The sequence below is a fragment of the Haliotis cracherodii genome, unplaced genomic scaffold (assembly GCF_022045235.1).
Source record: "Haliotis cracherodii isolate W230 unplaced genomic scaffold, xgHalCrac1.p SCAF_20, whole genome shotgun sequence".
In the NCBI taxonomy this organism is placed as follows: domain Eukaryota; kingdom Metazoa; phylum Mollusca; class Gastropoda; order Lepetellida; family Haliotidae; genus Haliotis; species Haliotis cracherodii.
The window spans coordinates 10,907,025-10,926,218 of record NW_027266276.1 but is presented as its reverse complement, the minus strand read 5'-3'; the positions used below and the strand labels follow the sequence as shown (position 1 = coordinate 10,926,218).

General features: G+C 38.7%; 1 protein-coding gene across 2 annotated transcripts in view; it reads right to left on the bottom strand.

The window, feature by feature from the left end:
• Nucleotides 1–18,557, bottom strand: part of LOC139470112 (glycoprotein 3-alpha-L-fucosyltransferase A-like) — a 36,503-nt gene extending 17,946 nt beyond the window's left edge. The window contains exon 1 of one of the 2 annotated variants that reach the window (XM_071252407.1): nucleotides 18,477–18,557. The gene's annotated coding sequence lies outside the window, so the exon portion shown is untranslated. The remainder of the gene's footprint in view (nucleotides 1–18,476) is intronic. The other variant, XM_071252405.1, reaches the window with a different exon arrangement.
• Nucleotides 18,558–19,194: the final 637 nt, after the last annotated feature.

Below are 19,194 nucleotides of genomic sequence, written 5' to 3'. Positions count from 1 at the left end.
TGCCCGTTAATTAATTAAATAATAATATTAAGAAGAAGAAGAAGAAATTCAGGGTATTGATACCCTCACACTAAGAATCAGGTCAGACAATAGATCGCACCACCCTCGTTCTTCCCCCAATCGCATATATTTACCAATTTTAATGGGAGGGGGGTTTGATTAACGTGGAGGCTCTTTGTGATAGAATTGTATTGTGCACTTTTACACACATTTATTTGTCTGATGATCCTCTTGTGAAGCATGTCAAGACTCATGCTGAAAACAGGCCATTCCACAGTTTTCTTAAACGAGCCAAAGATGTGGGACATAAATTCAATGTCGGGCGTTAAAAAAACAAACAAACAATATGATCAGTGTGTGTTCCTTGTTCATAAAAATGTGTTTAATTGGTTTAATTGTCTCTCTGGTAACGATATATAGATGTGACACCGCAAGTGTAAGTTTAATAAGATGTGGGACATAATCTCAATGTCAGTGTTGATTTTGTTGATGGTTCTGTGCACCTGGACGGTACTGTAATAGATGGGTGTCAACCAAGTGCCATATCACATCACATATCGGCCCAGACTTTTAAGGTTGAGGCTATCTAAACGACGACTGCATCGGGTTATGTGCAGTGTGCTGAGAAGAGCAGCTACACCGCAATGTCCTTCTCTTAGATGAAGTCGACCTGCCTTAGTGTATGTACAGTGTGTTGAGAAGGTAGGCAACCCCGCAGAGTCCTTCGATGAGGTCCGCTGGCCTGAAAAGTGAAACAGAAGGCTTTCTGTTTGCAACTGAAGACCAGTCACTTTCCACTCGAAACCTTCAATGTGTGTTTTGCATCAAAATGTAAACATGAAATGTAGATTATGCAATGAATTTAATGAGACTGTCCAACACGTTGTCCGTGAATGCCCAGCTTTGGCACACACACACACACACACACACACACACACACACACACACACACGGTATCTTAATCGACATGAAAGAATATGTGGAGGAATATGTGGAGGGCGTCATGGAAAATGATAAATGCAAACATCTTTGGAAAAGGCCCGAAAACAGCCTCAGACGTATCCAGGCCAACAAACATGCTCGTTTCCTTTTTGATAAATCCAATAAAATCATTTATATCATTGAGTTTTCTGTCCCTTTTGACATTAATGTGATTGAAAAAATTCAGGAAAAACATGGCAAATATTCAGACCTCGCTATCGAAATGCCACGTTCGACTCCCCATTGTTCTCGGTTCCCTAAGGTTGGTACCTCCAAATCAGTTGACTGACATTGGTAGAGTACACGGGTTTGCTACCAGGAATACAGCCCTTCTCACAATCCGGGTAATGCAGAAGGCTGCAGTGTTGGGGAGTCTTCACACCCTTCGAAAGGGTTTTGGGTGGGTTTGACTAGGCAGCGCTTCCTGGGAGAAGTCCCATTCGCTGTCTAGCTTGCGTGTAGAGGGGGCAAGGGCCCTGAGCTGATGATGACCCTAGCCAGTCTGACTGTGCCAGGATCTGCCAGTATGTGTTGCTTCCCAGTTATATGATACAGAGCTAAGGTCGGTCTGACGTGACCCGTAATGGGATGTCCTCAGATCTTTGTTTAGCGGTAGCGAGAACCAACATCTGATTTTAAAGAGAATGATTTAGGCGTAGATTCCATCCGAATATTTTTGCATTATATTCAATTCTTAAAGTACAATTATTTGTGAGAGCAGGTGAGTTTGGATTAATTCCGCTTTGAATAGAATGTCACGGCATGTCACCTTATTGTTGGAGGAGAGCCCTAAGTGATGCACGTCGAAAACGTTTACCAATTTAGTGAAACCTGCGAGCACTGGCATGGTGCTGACAGACCTGGCACCATGATTAGGGCAAACTTGGATTCGAACCCATGAACATAGGTTTCTAGTACGTCAAACGGTCTACTGGGCCAACAGTGCCCCCTTATGACAATGAAAGGATGTGAGGACGGTAAACATTTACAACTTACATTTACGAGTTCGGGTTGTTCCTGATAACCCCTAGAACGCTATCTACAATCATCTTGAGGGTTTAAATACAAGTCGAAACAATAAAAATGAAGCGTTTGGTGGCAAATTGCAAAATTCCGCAAACCGATGGAGACATTTATCAATGAACGTGGCGTGGAGAGGAGGGGTCGAATTATTGTAGAAGCAGAATACATTTGTCCAACACACCACATGATACCCCCCAAGTGTCTTGAAGAGGTGTTTGCCGGGGAGGGAAACTCATAATAAACTAGTGGGGAAAAAATATCCCTGAAATATTTTATGAGCTCTAAGTCTGGTTTTCCGCTGCCCCGGGCCACTTCCAAGCCCCGTGTAACCAAACATCGACTTAGGTGGTTCTTCGCTGCCTGTCTATGTACAGCGGAACAGTAATTGAAAACAACCAGGAAACGTCTGCAAGAGTACACCAAACACGAAGCCTTAAGCCTATAAGGCATGCACAGTGTTAATGTCAATACATTACAAAAATATCAGATGGCTTTATTTATTCACAGCTGAATCTGTCCAGCGGATAAGCGATACTGACTATTCTCTTGCGTTGACGGTTTATATTTTTGTATCTGCAAACGCCTGCAGTCCTCATTACATTACCACCACAGCACCAAGCTGGGTGTTCAGAGAATAAATACCCAATCCAAGACTAACATACACAATACATTTCTCTCCTCTAAAATTTAAACCAAATATGTCCTGATGTTGATGTTGATAGGGATGGTTGGACATGCTATTATATATATGTATATATATATATATATATATATATATATATATATATATATATATATATATAATGTTGTTTTTCATAAAATTAATATATTCTACGTCATGCAGGATTAACCTATCCTATCGTTGAGAAATATAGATATGCATTTACTAAGGACATTTCTAAAATGAGAAATTATGACGCATTTTAAGCCGATTTCTACACCTCATCGCATCTTCACATACCTTCCGCGCGTACGCTTTTGGTGAACAGAAAAGGGTGCATTTAACATGCAACACGAGTATAGCATGCCGTGTACATTGTTACTGGAATTTGTCGTCCTGAAGAAACATTAATTCAAGTTTGAAATTAGTTTGGATCGTTGACAAAAAGAAAAACATTCTTGTAGTACGATATGCGCAAAGGAACTGACGGAATAAGTCGCTGACTGTGTGTGTTTGTTTATGTGTTGCTCTCAGCAATATGACGGCGGTCTGTAAATAATCGAGTCTGCGCCACACAATTCAGTGATTGACATCATGTGCATCGATCCACGCAATTGGGATACGATGCCATGCATCAACCAAGTCAGCGAGCCTGACCACCTGATCTCGTTAGTCGCCTTCTTACGACATGGGTTGTTGAAGACCTATTCTACCCCGGATCTTCACGGGTTAAGTCGCTTGCCCCAAAATCTAAAAGCCATGTGTGCCACATGTCCTAAACCTGCTAGCATGTTCTTCACGTGTTTGAGAAGTGTCGTTATACAGCTTAAGTGAAATCCATGCATCTGGATTTAGAAATAAATATTTCCTGTGTCTTTGGGGAAATGCTTATTACACAAAAGAATCTGCTCAGCTTCATGTAATACTCTGATATCCGCCACACGCTTAAGGGTTAAAAATAAACCTTTGTCTCAGCGTCTAACTGCTGGAACCAACGGTGCCTCCACAATCATTGTTTTCTTTGCGATGGAAGCCGACCTCTCTCATGTATTTATATTTCTGCCTGTGTTGTTTCAGTTCATGTAGCATATGCTGCCCGCCTTCTTCAAGCTGGCGCCGACCTTGGCATTGTTCAACCACATCCGCCATTAAATGTGTTATCCTTAGCAAAGATAACAATTAGCTGCCGTTTAGAAATCTCATTAGGGACATTGCTTGAGATGGATACGCCTGACTTCTCTGTGTGTGACTGTTGACATTTTTTCCCATGTTATGAAAGACCATGTTTTTGACGTTTCACTAATCCTCAAAATCTGTATCCTTCATGGGGACAGAAATGTTTTATCATTTCAGGAAATGTGTTTTTCTCGAAAAAAGCACGTGTACCTCGAATGCGCGCAGCAATACTCGTTACTGGAATAAATGAGTTATTTTAAAGCGGATGTAGTTTTTAATACAAATGCCTCACATTAACTTGTTACAGTAAAAACCTCTAATTATGCTTTTTATTCCCCGTGAAGATCCGGTTTTGAGTCTTCTCGTAACAACTCATCGGGATCGCTGACTTGGTTGATGCATGTCATCGTATCTTAAATGCGAAGATCGATGCTTATTATATTGTTTGGTCCAGGCGCGATTATTTACAGAACGCCGTCATATAGCACAAATATTGCAAAGTCGGGCGTTAAAAAAACAAACAAACATTATGATCAGTGTGTGTTCCAGGTTGTTAATAAAATGTGTTTAATTGTCTCTCTGGTAGTGATATATAGATGTGACACCGTAATTGTAAGCTTAATACATGTCAGGACGTTTATAGTTGATGAAGGTTGCGAAGGAACTATTTCTATTACTTAAAAAGAACTTTGGTGCTCCTCGTTAATAACCATGACATTTCCTGGGTGATTACATGATGTTTCCAAGCCAGGCATTTCCTATATGTTTAAAAATCTTTGCAATATTAATTATGCTATGGCATATGTACATACTTTGTAGAACTTTGAATGTAGGCTCTCCCCGTGATAATTTGTTCATGAATGAGCGATGACGGTTTTACACTAGAAACAAAACGCTATTTGTTACATTGAACATTCCTTCGTTGTGACTCTGCAAAAATGTGTTGTGCAAGTGAACGATGACCTACAGCATGAGGTAACCGGGGTATAAATTCACAACAGTACAACCAGGCTAAATAACAACTACGTATCCAAATGTTCTCACTGATTACGACAAACGTGGTATGCTTACGATTCTACCATGAATTTGGAAATTAATTGATTCTGATTGGTCAATCAGATGTTGTTAAATCACAATGAAACCCTCTGATTGAAACATGTGACGGCCCGATAACGTTCCCATAGAATCATTTTTTAGTCATTGTCGGTAGGCATATTTAATAATTATATCTACAATAATAGGTTACAAAATTCAAAGTTGCGGTTACTGCAATGTTCAAAGGATGTGTGACAATACATTAAGTGCAGAAAACACAATAGAAATCTACAAACAGAATGTGTTTTAGATGTTGGTGACAACAAAGCGCTATATACGACTGTAACGTCTTTTGCCTTACAATGAGCGATATGACGTCATAATGGTGACTTGGGGCGTAGAACGAAAGCTTTGCAAAGCTGGCTCAGTTTTCCTTAGGGTAGCCCACCTCAAGTTAGATTACCAACTTGCTGTGCTTATATGCTTTTAATGCCTGCATTGTGTAAGACTGAAGTATTACGGTGTAAACAAACTGCTTGAGCACATACAATGCCATATTTTGTTTAATGTCCGTTGTCGGAGATTTCGTAATTCAGATCAACAACCCACTCAAAACACTGGACACAACCCACAACAATATTTTTGCAAGTGCGGTGTCAAACAAAAAAAAACAACAATATTTTTGCAAACGCTAAAGAGTTCGTGTTTTATTTAGTCATGGTAGAATGGCCGAAATAAACATAATGTGCGGTTGAATCTACAGGTAACCTACCTCTACATTGAAAACACAATATGTTTATCTCCTAATTTTACGATGTATTTTGTATGATTACATATCAACTTACGCACATACATTTGTACATGTATGTGCAATAAAATTTTCAATGTTAGTCTTTACACAAATATCCTAAGATTAATGTTGTACGCTTTAGATTAAACATACCTTTACTCATGTATACATGTGTAACACGGCGTCCGGAGTATTTGTGCAATATTAATGTGCAGGTTTTGGTGAATTTGGTGAAATTTATATTTACATAGAATTCTTTAGATTTACTTCGTCCTATTAAGATAAATATATATACAATATAATGTGCAAACTGATTTCAATGTGAGCCTCCAAAGAAATTATGATTTTAATCTTTACATAGAAATCCCTAAGCTTTATTTTCTACGATATATATATATATATATATATATATATATATATATATATATATATATAAGACGCCTGTCTTATTGTGACGTCACAAAGTTAGATTCCACTATGACGTCATACTATGTTAGAGTGCACTGTGACGTCAAAACAGCGTAACGGTATAACTGTACTCTTGAAAATCACATGCGTGAAACCGGTTGAGTAAATTAAACAGCTCATCTTTCGCCTTTTGTGTATGCAATATTTATGTGCAGGCATATTTCAATGCAAGTTTTATCGTACGATTTAATTGGTAAGCCGTCATAGAAATCACAGAAACCCCGAACATGTAATTATTTGGTATGATTACATTCACATGTATGTAAATTTATGTGCAATACAATATCAAATAAATGTGAAATACCATAGACATGCTGAACATGATTTTAACACAGACACCCCGTTGTGTACTCAAGTTTGAATGTCAACAAACAAACACATGAATCACTGCCAAGTAAAGATACGATCAGATGGTCTCTTAAAATTAAAATATCATTTCGTACTCTGCTGGCGACGCAAAGTTTGTCTGCGACTGGGACGTTATGTTTTAGATCAGATGATTACTTCTTGTAAAAACCGGAATTGACGAAACGAAGCAATGTTAGCAACCGCCGTAAATACCTTTGCCTTATGACGCAACAATAACTTTCAAAACGTGAATGACCCCCCTCCCCCACACACACACCAGAAAACAGACAGCAATATTCCAGCTTTGTCCCAAGAGCCTGTGAATAGTTGAGTCTAAACTAAGCAAACTAGTGGTCGATGGCATGAGGTCAGACAGACAAGTTGTACCCATCCGATCGTCCTTTTAGTCTGCTTTTGCCACAAGAATGATGAAGTGTAGACCAGCAAAGTTCAAAACATGTTTGGAATTGAGGTTAGATAGCATACTGTGGCACTGGGATATATGGGGTAAGTTCCCTTTTTTGACTTGTGCCATATATGTTCCCATGTTGTTTCATGGTACAGTTGACCTGCCTTTGTATGTGTTTGTGACGTGTGCCACCGTTGGTATCATCACTAATTGATAGTGATTCATAAACACATGCTCATAATAAATTCGGAATTGTACAGTGGGCTCTGCTCTTAGGAGGGATTAGGGGTAGAATATGAATGGACAAAGTACAATGTACACGTATGCAACATTGTTTTATTAGTCTCCTTCACAGACTCAAGAGGACCTGCGAAAGAATACAATCAGCCACCCATTCCATTGCAATCCACGTCTTAGCTCGAGAGGCCTTGACTCATCCAGCTTTTCAACACTGAAATTAAGAGACTTGGGGTTTCGTAATACTCGAGGATCGTTTATGGAAGTATTTGTATGTTTGTTTGTTTAATACCGCACTCAGCAATATTCCAGCTATGATGACGGCGGTCTGTATATAATCGCGTCCAGACCAGACAATCAGGTGATTGACATCATGAGCATCGATCCATGCAATTGGGATCGATGACATGCATCAACCAAGTCAGCGAGCCTGACCACCCGATCCCATTAGTCGCCTTTTACGACAAGCATAGTCGCCTTCTACGGCAAGCATGGGTGTCTGAAGACCCGGGTCTTCACGGGTCTATTTGTAGGTATCTTTATACATATCTTAATATAATGGACATGTTAGCCATGCAAGAAGGAGTATGTATATGAAAACGCCCGCGAAGGAGTATATATATTCCAACCTTAACTTGTGCATATCTATCAAGAAATACTTTCCTCGTATAGCTAAATGTACGGGGGCCACGGGTGGCCCGGTAGCGTAACGTATCATAATTCCTTCTGCGGTGTTTGTTTTTTATTGTTATTCACAAGGCATTGCTTCTTCTATGGTCTTATCAACCAACCTCAGGCTCAATTTCATGGTCTTACATCAAACTCTTTATACGATTTATTTCTTGTTTAAAAACCAAAACCAGACATTCCTTAAATTTTTAACATTATAGTGATATCGCCATACATCTTTTCAGTCAACAAAGTGTCAACACGCCGAGCTGTCATGTTTAATTACATATAAAATTCAAGAAGGTAATTGTTTCGCACTGACAGGGATTAAATGTTGTCAAGACTGAAAGTACACTTAATAATCCAATGGATCATATTCGTATCGCACTGTAATATGAGTTTGGTGTTTATAAGTAGTCGTTTGTGATGTGTGGTTTTAATCAGACAGACATGTGTCACTGCGTAAGTTAATGAACCCGTAGAAATATTTTGCTTATATTGCGCAAGTATACTCGCAACAAATCAGAGCTACGGCGACCCTTTTTAATCCCGAAAGCCAGCCATCTGGACGAGCAACTGGGAACATTAATTAATTTAAGTAGGCAAACCAACTACCCATGTTTCGATAATCCAGACATCTGTTAATCAAGACAGCATCAGTGTGAATTGTACCGTCCAGATAATCGAGACATGCCACATATGTGACTTTGAAGTGTTTATACGTTATTTGTTTGTTGTTTAACGCTACACTCGGCAATATTTCAGCTTTTTGACGGCGGTCTGTATAATAATCGAGTTTAGACCAGACAATCCTGTGATTGACAGCACGGGCATCGATCTACGCAAATGGGAGACGATGACATCCAGCGACCCTGATCTCCCCATCTTTTTCATCGTCTCTTACATGATTTGCTAAAGACCAAGTCAAATCCTGAAGCTTCACGTGAGTATTTATATTATGTCAAATTCGGCAACGAAATGCATAGGTTTTACATTGCAGAACCTCTACAAACTGTACTTGTGAACGACAGGTTCAAGAAGAAACTGAAACTTAACACATGAATATTCTAAAAGAAACACGTAATCTGATAAAGGGGTGTGTGAAAGACAACCCTTGCAGAACACCGATTTCTTATGTCTTTCATTAAAGCATTTTAGTCGTCACAATAAGATATAGTTAGTTTACCCGTGGGGATTCCATAGTATCAGAATCAGAATCAGAATCAGTTTATTCTCAGAAACCACAAAAGGTGGTACAAGAGATATTACAATAAATAATTATGCATATGAGATCCTGTGTGTTTGTTGTTGATAAGAGTTTTACAAATTTTATAATATTTGGCCATTCAGTATAATATGATGAGAGAAATGTTCGCCTCTCTCTTTTAAAATAATTACATCTGAATAAGTAGTGAAATTCATCAGCAATAGATGGGGAATTACATAATTTACAAATTCTATTTTCCTTTGGAATTTTTTTCCATCGGCCAGTCTCATTAGGTAAATTATGATTACAGGTTCGAAATCGTAGTATTGGAATTGCTATTCGTTTTGGCAATAGAAGATATTTATCGAGAACCGGAGTGTCCTTTAAATGTTTATAGTATAAGCCTTTAGAACTAGAATTAACGTCACTTCTCCATTTCTGGAAAAAGTGATCTTTACGTATTTGCTCTACTTCTGACACTAGCCACTTTGTTGTGCAAATTGTTAAATACATAAGATAATCCAATACTGTCTAATATATCCATAACACATCTAACCCAGGTATTTGTTGATGCAATAGTCTTGTTCCCATTAATTGACAGATATTGATATAACAGCTGTGAAAGTTTATACACACCAGTTTGATATGTTAATTTGTGCCAGAAAGATATCATTCGTTTACAAATTATTATTCTTAATGGTAGCCTACCTAATTCGCCATATATCATATAACGAGGAGTTGAATTTCTTAATCCTGTGATAAGTCTGAGGAATTTGAGGTGTATTCTTTCTATAATTTCTAAATTTTCAAAGCCCCAGATTTCTGAACCATAAGTTAATATTGGTAATACCATCGTATCAAAAGCTGATAATACACAGTCCAAAGGTAAATTTTAATTTCTTGATTTTTTTATCAGGCAAAACATTGCTTTCAAAGCATTATCACTGAGGGACTTAAGACTTGATACTAGTGTCACTGGTCTCCAACAAACTAGTTGTATGATGACAGAGTGGTCAGTGACTTGGATGATTGCATGTCATCGAACCAAATGGTGAGAACCGTTGGTCATAATATCAATCACTGTGTTGTCTGGTCTGGACTCAGTTACTTACATACTGCCGGCACAGCTGGATTATTGCTGAGTGCGGCGTTTGATGTTTAATGATGGCTTAAAATGAAACAAACAAGAAATAGTTATTCAAATTGGATGTATTTGATACGGGTGTCAAAAGTTCTGTTTGGATCTTACGCTTGCAATGTTTCGACATTTTTTTCAGCAGCCTAGTATCATTTGTAAGTTGGGTCAAATCCAATTTTCAAGTGTATACTTTCTTTTGCCCGGCACTTTAGTTAGAGAAAGGGGATATCTCAAGTATTGCATATGTAAATATGATAATCAAAGTTTTCACAAATGCTATAAACCTACCTGAAATCGACAGATCACACAGCTGGACACAATCGCTATTAATAAGGACAACTTTATTTCAACAAGGAAACTTGCTGGACCCATGCAGATCTCACGGTCGTGTCCCGCTTTACCGTTGCAAAACTAACAGAGAAGTTAATCCTGATCACCCCATACAACTACACAATACCTGGTCTATGAAAACAGGGCGAATTAAATTGAAAAACCTGGCTGGATTTATTCTTTACGGATGTAAATGTCTTTTTGACAACAATAATTGGCTTGTATATGAAGGTTGGATGCGTGCATATCGCTCCCGTTGATGCTTTGTCAAAACTCCCTCGGTGGAACCGAAATAGAAAAGCATTTGTTGTGATAGATTTTGATTGATCTTGTTTTCTGTCCGATACAATAACTGCATTTATACATACACGTACGACGATATTTAATTTAACGCTAGCATAGCATAGCGTTTTTACTTGTTTATTTTCTTTGTAGACCACGTGGACACGATGGCCTGATAACTCTAGTAAATCATACTATTGATATAATGCAAATTACAAACACAACAAATATCAAAATCCGATGCTATTTCGAACTGAAAGTAAGGAAAACAATAGAAAAAATTATTAGATGTTTCTCCACATTTAAAAAAGAATGTCAAACGGGAGGCAATTTTTAAAATTATATTTTGTAAAACCTTTTTAAACCATCTGTGTACAGAGTCGGTGGGTCGGCGGGTGTGATACTCATGAAGCAGGAATGTGTGGTTTGACTACAAGGGGTATTTCATTCAAAGAAGAAGGAAACACGTGTAGATAACTGTTTCATATGTAGGAGAGTGTATTAGTGAGTGTTGTTTTACGTGGTTTTTCTTTAGCAATATTCCCGCGAATGAAGGAAACACGTGTAGATAACTGTTTCATATGTAGGAGAGTGAGTTAGTGAGTGTTGTTTAACGTGGCTTTTCTTTAGCAATATTCCCGCGAATGAAGGAAACACGTGTAGATAACTGTTTCATATGTAGGAGAGTGAGTTAGTGAGTGTTGTTTAACGTGGCTTTTCTTTAGCAATATTCCCGCGAATGAAGGAAACACGTGTAGATAACTGTTTCATATGTAGGAGAGTGAGTTAGTGAGTGTTGTTTTACGTGGCTTTTCTTTAGCAATATTCCCGCAATAGGACGGCGAGAGACGCCAGACGTCACACATTGTACTCATGTGGGGAATGGAACCCCGGCCTTCAACGTGACCAGAAAAAGCTTTAACCACTGGGCTACCCCACTCATGTGTAGGTATTTGGTGATAAGAAAATGGCGTGTGCTCTGTGTTTAGTAGAGAGGCAGGTCTGGATGAAATCTGTATCCATTTTAATATGGTAATAAACTCCTTACTTACAGGCTTTTTGAAGGCTTCTTGTCAGTTGAACCATATGTAACTACAATACTGAATAGATCCCAAAGCAGTATTCTCGGTAAATTACGCAGTGGCACTTTGCCTTTAGAAATAGAACTTGGTAGATTTACTAGCCCTAAGACTGCAAAATAGGACATGTAAGTTTTGTAATATTGATTGTGCGGAGGATGAAGTTCACTTTTTGATCTGTTGTAGTTTTTACTCAGATTTAAGGTACGACTTGTGGCTGGAAATAATTAGATCAGAACCATTGTGTGATACTCTATCTCCTGTTAACCAGGCCGTGTCCTTTAACAAAGCAACAAGGTTATTAAACCCCTAGCCGCCCCAGTAAGGCAAATGTACTTGCGCCGTAGGAGTAGCCTTAGCAGGTAATATTTGCCTTATATATCCATAATATTAGTATCATATTACAGATTGTACTGCGATTAGGTCTTTGTATGTATCGTCTTTATTTTTTTCATTTTATTATGTACTGTATTGTGCTGTGTGTCTGTGTTGGCCGGATGTTGTATATTTTTATAGTTTTTAATTTTGTCCTCTATTGTTGCACATCAAAATATGATATGTGACACAATAATAAACTATTTTTCTTCTTCTTTTCTGTAATGCGGCCTAAACGAATAGGGAGAGGTAAGGGTCTTCACTGACACTACGTAATCAGGTGTGGAAGAAAGTAATCACATTTTGGAGATACATTTTGAAGATAGCTTCTGTAACTGGTATACTCAATATGTGTTTGTTCCATGTACCGCTGTTCCTCCACCCTGATTTAATTTTGTCTGCAATAATATCACTGTTCAATAGCTATTGATATTTCATTAAGTGAAATGTGACACTACGTGCTGGTTCAATACTTAGTGACGGCACAGTGGCTTTGTCTATGTACCTGCCATAGTACACCTGTTATGTGGATACTGGTGATTGATTAAGTGAGCTATTACAAAAGATTATGTCATACTTTAGCTCCCGGGTCCTGTAAAAATATAACGTCAACGCTGACGCTAACGCCAACGTCAAAGCCAACATCAGTCGTTCAAAGAAGTTACCACTCCCTTTACATGCACTGCATACCACATGGAGTATAACACTGTCATGACCAAGGCGTTTTGACAACGGAAAGGGTTTGTCTCATGACGTTACCCAATATCCAATGCATGTTGGGTTTCACTAAACTTCAACGGTGCATCGAATTGTCGATATTGACAAGGAATAATCCTCCATTCCTTTCCTCCTTGCTGTCAAAAACAATCACTCACCAAATGGTTTCGGTGACCTAAGACCTGAGACACCGCAGATCAGCTGCAGAGTTGTGTCCCTTTGCCGTGCCAGAAATCGCTGATCGTGAGTTCGAAACCCAGTTTCGCCCTGACAAGATTCTAAACGTGTGAACTGTAAACGATTTTTTTAAACGATCACTTTGAGCTCTCTTCTCACAGCATGCGGATAAGCTGTGATATAACTGAAATAGTGATTAAATGAGATAACAACTCACTCACTCACTCACTCACTCACTCACTCACTCAGCTTTACATGTGACAGTAAAATTCGACCTCACTGTTCAGTTCTGTGATTCTGGTCATTTTAATATTTTAATTATACAATGTATCCACTGTAACAGGTTCCTCCGCTCTGAACCACTTTTAACTGTCTCGATAAATGGTTTAACGTGATTGTCCCCACAGAATCCTTATCCAAGGTCTAGATCAGTACTGAGCTTGTTTTGAATCCACTTCCTTTTTGTACAAGTGTAGACCACAAGTCTATGTACAACACAAATACAACGAAATCTATATACAGTTTGGCCATTCAACATATACAAAGACAGATCAGTTATACATAATAGGTGTTGACAATAGTATCATATACCATTCAGAGAATGCTTCCTTTGTGCATGTCAATAAGCTTCAACCAATATTGTACCCGTGAAGATCCAGGGTAGAATAGGTCTTCAGCAACGTTAACCCATGCTTGCCGTAAAAGGAGACTATGCTTGTTGTAAGAGGCGACTAACGGGATCGGGTGGTCAGGGTCGCTGACTTGGCTGATGCATGTCATCGATCCCAATTGCGTGGATCGATGCTCATGATATCAATCACTGGTTTGTCTTGTACAGACTCGATTATTTACAGACCGCCGTCATATAGCTGGAATATTACTGAGAGAGGCGTTAAACAAAAACACAACCAACCACCAATCAATATTGTCAAGCGCCACACAAAGCATATACATGAAGCGGATATATCCATCTGTCTTGAAGCGTATTATGTGGACCTACCTCCAGGTATAGTTTACATGACATAACTGCACTTATTCTGTTTTCTAAAATCTTTATACACCGAGCCATATAGAACTATTGGTTCTGTTGGGGGTCAAATATTTTGGAGGAAAACATGACTGTGCCAATCTTGTCTCAGTATATATATATATTCAATGGCGCCCTAGGCCCGTCCCACAAAACGATTTTTGTTTTCAGATGACTCCCATACTTAATGCAGACTAAGGACAGTCGTAACGGTAAGATTGTTTTGTTACCTTGGGCCCGTTCCACAAAGGAATCTTAGTGCTCCGATGATCGCAACTCCCATGCTTTAACATAGACTTCAGATAGTCGTAGCTTTAAGACTGCTTTGTGAAACTGGGTCACGGGTCACATTCCGCTGATCCATATATCTAAGTACTTCAAACCAGACCTCCAAACATGCAGAACTTTTACTCAAAGGACACCGTGGCTTGTGGAAACATATCAGATTCCCCGTATACCTTCAGTATCCAGATCATGGCGTGAAGCTATCATGAAACAATGAAACAAATACACCTGCTCCGAAAACTTTCATTGGCCTATGGGCAGAGATTCATACCCCATTTGTCAGATACCCAAATTTGTCACTCCCCAGATCTTAGGAAATGGAGTAGAGATGGCTTTCAAAACATGTTGTGGTAAAAGCCAGTCCTGATGTATGTTGCAGACGTATTTCTGTATAATTACGATAAAATAAACATACATGTTTAAAGGTTTTTGGTAAAATAATCTACTCGTATACAAAGGGACTATATATATACATAGAGAGAGAGAGAGAGAGAGAGAGAGAGAGAGAGAGAGAGAGAGAGAGAGAGAGAGAGAGAGAGAGAGGTTATCACGCGAGTGTGTTTGGGGGTGGTAAATGTCCTGTACTAGGGATAAACATTGTATTTAGCGAGCCTTGTCGAGCTTAATACATAGTGTTTATTTCTATTACAGGATACCATTACGAAACACACAAGCGTAGTAACCTCTTTATCATATATCATTTTTCAATTCCGGGCTCGACAAATACATATAGACAAAACAACAATTGCCTACACAAATTGCTTCTGCTTGCATTTCGCGGCAATCCAACGGCGCACCCGCTAGAGTTACTGCCCTTTATCTAAGTTTCCAAGCTGCAGAGGTCTACAAGGACAGATGTGGAAACTGATCCCGTTAGGATAGTGTCCTCGCTAAATTGTTTCGCAATTTATATATCCAAAGTTGCCAAAACTTTGAAAATGCCTTAGCTACGCCACAGTTAGACCCTGATTTTAGTATATTAGACCATTCTTTTGATAATGATAGAAATTATCCCAGTAGTTTCTCCTGGTTCCCGATGGTTAATTCTGACTCGATCACCGTAAACATTGAAAGTAGTCCATACTAACCTTTGATATTTGCATCTCTATCCGCATATGACCCCAACGGATATCGTTTGCCTTTATCCTGCCGAGACATTCACTTATTATTTATACGATACATTGTTTAATTTTCAACTATTTTCTTCGCGTGTGGATTTAACCATTGATCCTTTTGGTCAACTTCAGTTTCTAAATTCTCACCTCAGCTTAATGAAAAATATTAAGATTTACATGTTTTTACTAAATTGTGCACAAATTGTCAGATGTATCTGAATTTGTCACAAATATGGTGACCGCCTCATTGGTCTAGGGTAGAGCGTCCGCCCGGAGAGCGGAAGGTTCGGGGTTCATACCAAAAGACGTTAAAAGATGGTACTTGTTGTTACACTGTCTGGAGCTCGGCTAAAACAAGGACTGGTCGGCTCGGAGTCAGTATACTGTGTTTGAGTGGGGTATTCGCGTTAAACTGCGGCATGGTATCTCAGTGAGCTAGCACTATAAATCGGCATCAGTCCGGACTAGTACAAGCAGCCACACACACACACACACACACACACACACACACACACACACACACACACACACACACACGTCGCTATATAAGTGCAATAATCTTGGACGCGATGTTAAACCCAATTTCACCTCACCTCACCTCACAAACATGTTAGGCTTGCAGGAAGTTGACATCGCAGAGAGGTACGCCCAAGGCACACTTTCAATATCACTTTACATCTTCAGCAAGAAGATTGGGGCATTCTAACAATAGTGACAATATTGACTCATCTTTTCATCACAAAAAAATTGTTTTAGCATAATTATTGTAGCCTACATTAATCAACGTTTATACAAAAAACACCTCATACATCTTAATTGAGCTTGATTATATATTCAATACCAAACGGCATACCACGGTGAATACGTTATCAATCTTATAAGGTACAGATTTCTGAAGAGATTTGTTTCATATAAAATACATTTTTAAAATGTGTTTAAAGCAACATGAACTAACTACATCCAAAAGGAGAAACAGAATCTTCATAAACATGTGTTTAACGTTTAATATATCCTATTGATAGTGCTGAAACGCAGAAGTGAAACTTCGTTTATAATGACAAGAGAATAGCAACAATTACAAGGATTATATTGTCATGAGGTGTCTGACAAGTGGGATATGGTCGGGAGTAGTCCATTTTACAAATTGGGTAACAAACATTTTGTTGTGAGAGAGTGAGTGAGTGAGTGAGTATGGTTTTCAGCCGATTTTAGCAATATTCCAGCAATATCACAGCAGGTGACACCAGTAATGGGCTTAACACATTGTACCCATGTCGGGAATCGAACCCGGGTCAACGCTTTAACCACTGGGCTACCCGACCGCCCCCTTGTAGTGGGAGAACTCAACAGTGGCATTTGAGATTGTAAGGTACCTGGCAAAGGGGGTATGTGACAAATGAGGTATATTACAAATGAGGTATCTGACCATATGAGGTGAGATAGGGCAGAGTATGTGAGTTATAGACAAAAGAAACGCGAATACCATACATGTTGGTAAATATATCATGAATTCAAGAGATATTAGATTGGATTCGACTCACAAACGAACATACTGGTTTGTTGTGTCAATCGACGCTCATGAACGCATCACATGTGACGTCATAGACCCGTGACTCGATATGCACCTATGTCACGTGTAAATCACGTGCAGCATATCGTGATTAAAATATAAACACTGTGGTAACACTTGACTGATTGTTAGTTTTGTCATTAAGTGGTACACATTGGAAACATCTCTTCTTGACGTGCATTCTTCTCCGTATGTTTCAATGGTTCGCGTTTCTTTTGGTGGTGAGTATAATCATGTTACTTGCAAAATTAGTTCGTTGAACCATCAAACATGAACACAATAAATACTAGGCACGTGATAGCTGAGTGGATGAGTGAATAAATAATACTTTATGTCACATCAGTTACTCGCGGATAATGTCGTGAACGAATTCAAAATGGTGATAATATACGATAAAAGGTAAATCACAACAAAAGAAGTAAAATACTACAATTAAAACTAAACTACAACAAAATTAATCATAATTTATACACGAAAAATAGGAAGAAAGCGAAAATGGTGACACCTTTGCTCCATTTGCATTACGACAAACACAATCAGAACAAAAATATATAGTATAAATTGTCACTTATGCTCCATTTGCATTACGACAAACACAATCAGAACAAAAATATATAGTATAAATTGTCACTTATGCTCCATTTGCATTACGACAAACACAATCAGAACAAAAATATATAGTATAAATTGTCACTTATGCTCCATTTGCATTACGACAAACACAATCAGAACAAAAATATATAGTATAAATTGTCACTTATGCTCCATTTGCATTACGACAAACACAATCAGAACAAAAATATATAGTATAAATTGTCACTTAATTGAAACCACATTTTAAAATACACCTACCTTTAACAAGCGTCTAACAGATAACATCCCGCAAAGTAACTCCTTCAAAAACTACCCGTGTCTACTGACTGAAACGAGTATCGCTGGTGCTGATACACATTATTAGCATATCTATAATGTCTTCCCAGCAGTCGGTATTCAGTCTTTCTCTTCACTGTTGTGAACCATGATTCATTGTTACATGTATTTGACTTTACTTAAAGGGCACTCGAGGCCTTGACGTTGTGATCCAAGCGCAGATACAGATTCATTTAGGTATTGTATGCTCACAATTCCTTAATAACACGCTTAAAATAAACAAACCCTTGATAAAGAAAACTAAAAGATTCGGAAAACAAGTTTTGAAATTTGTCAAATATGTTTTAATTGGAGACATGTCACCAAATTTGTCAGCTATATTTTAAAACGATAACACGATTAGTATGCTTTAAACGTGGGGAGGAGGAACCGTGTTGGAATATGTAATTAGTTCCCTGTGTGATATGCGTGTGAATAAACACAAACTCTGGGATCAAAACAACTCACGAAATTTGAGTCAGCGTTCAAATCAACTGTGTGGACGACACGAATCCAGTCTTCTAGAACTGTTAATTGGCTCCAGCGAGACTCTCTTTAATGCATTCTAAGTTATATCACAAGCTTGTTTGGACTCATCCGGGACTAATAACAACATTTGGCTTTCGAAATCCTTTTCCAGTACGGGGCATATGCATTCCAGGTGAAGCGCTGTCGTTAACGTGGTTACCCCATTGTGTTGTTTCGAAAGCGTCCACGTTGCATTTACTGCTGTTTGATAGGATCTGTTCTGCATCACCGCTTTTCATATTCAATCATAAACGTATATTGGCTTCACTATGCTGGTGAATTCCTCTTTGTTTGTCGGTCTTTGTCAGTTTGTATTGGCTCTGTGGGAATATGCAATCGATGTCCCATGTGAGTTGTAAGTGCCGCGGAAGGGACGTTGTTGGCACGGTACTAAAGAAATGTACCCCAGGTATTTTTCGGTATACAGAAATGTACCCCAACCACAATCAGAATACAGAACCCGGCACCCATATTACCCACATAGAAAACGCTTTATGTTGGTGTTGGGCTTGCCATGCTTAAAACCCGTGCGTGCTGTGCATCGAGGAATTATTGTATGGATGCGTACAGCTCCATGTATGGTTGTTTAAGATGGCACCCTGGAGTGTATCTCGCACAACAGTATGACAGTTCCGATTCAGAAAATGAAAAAAGTATC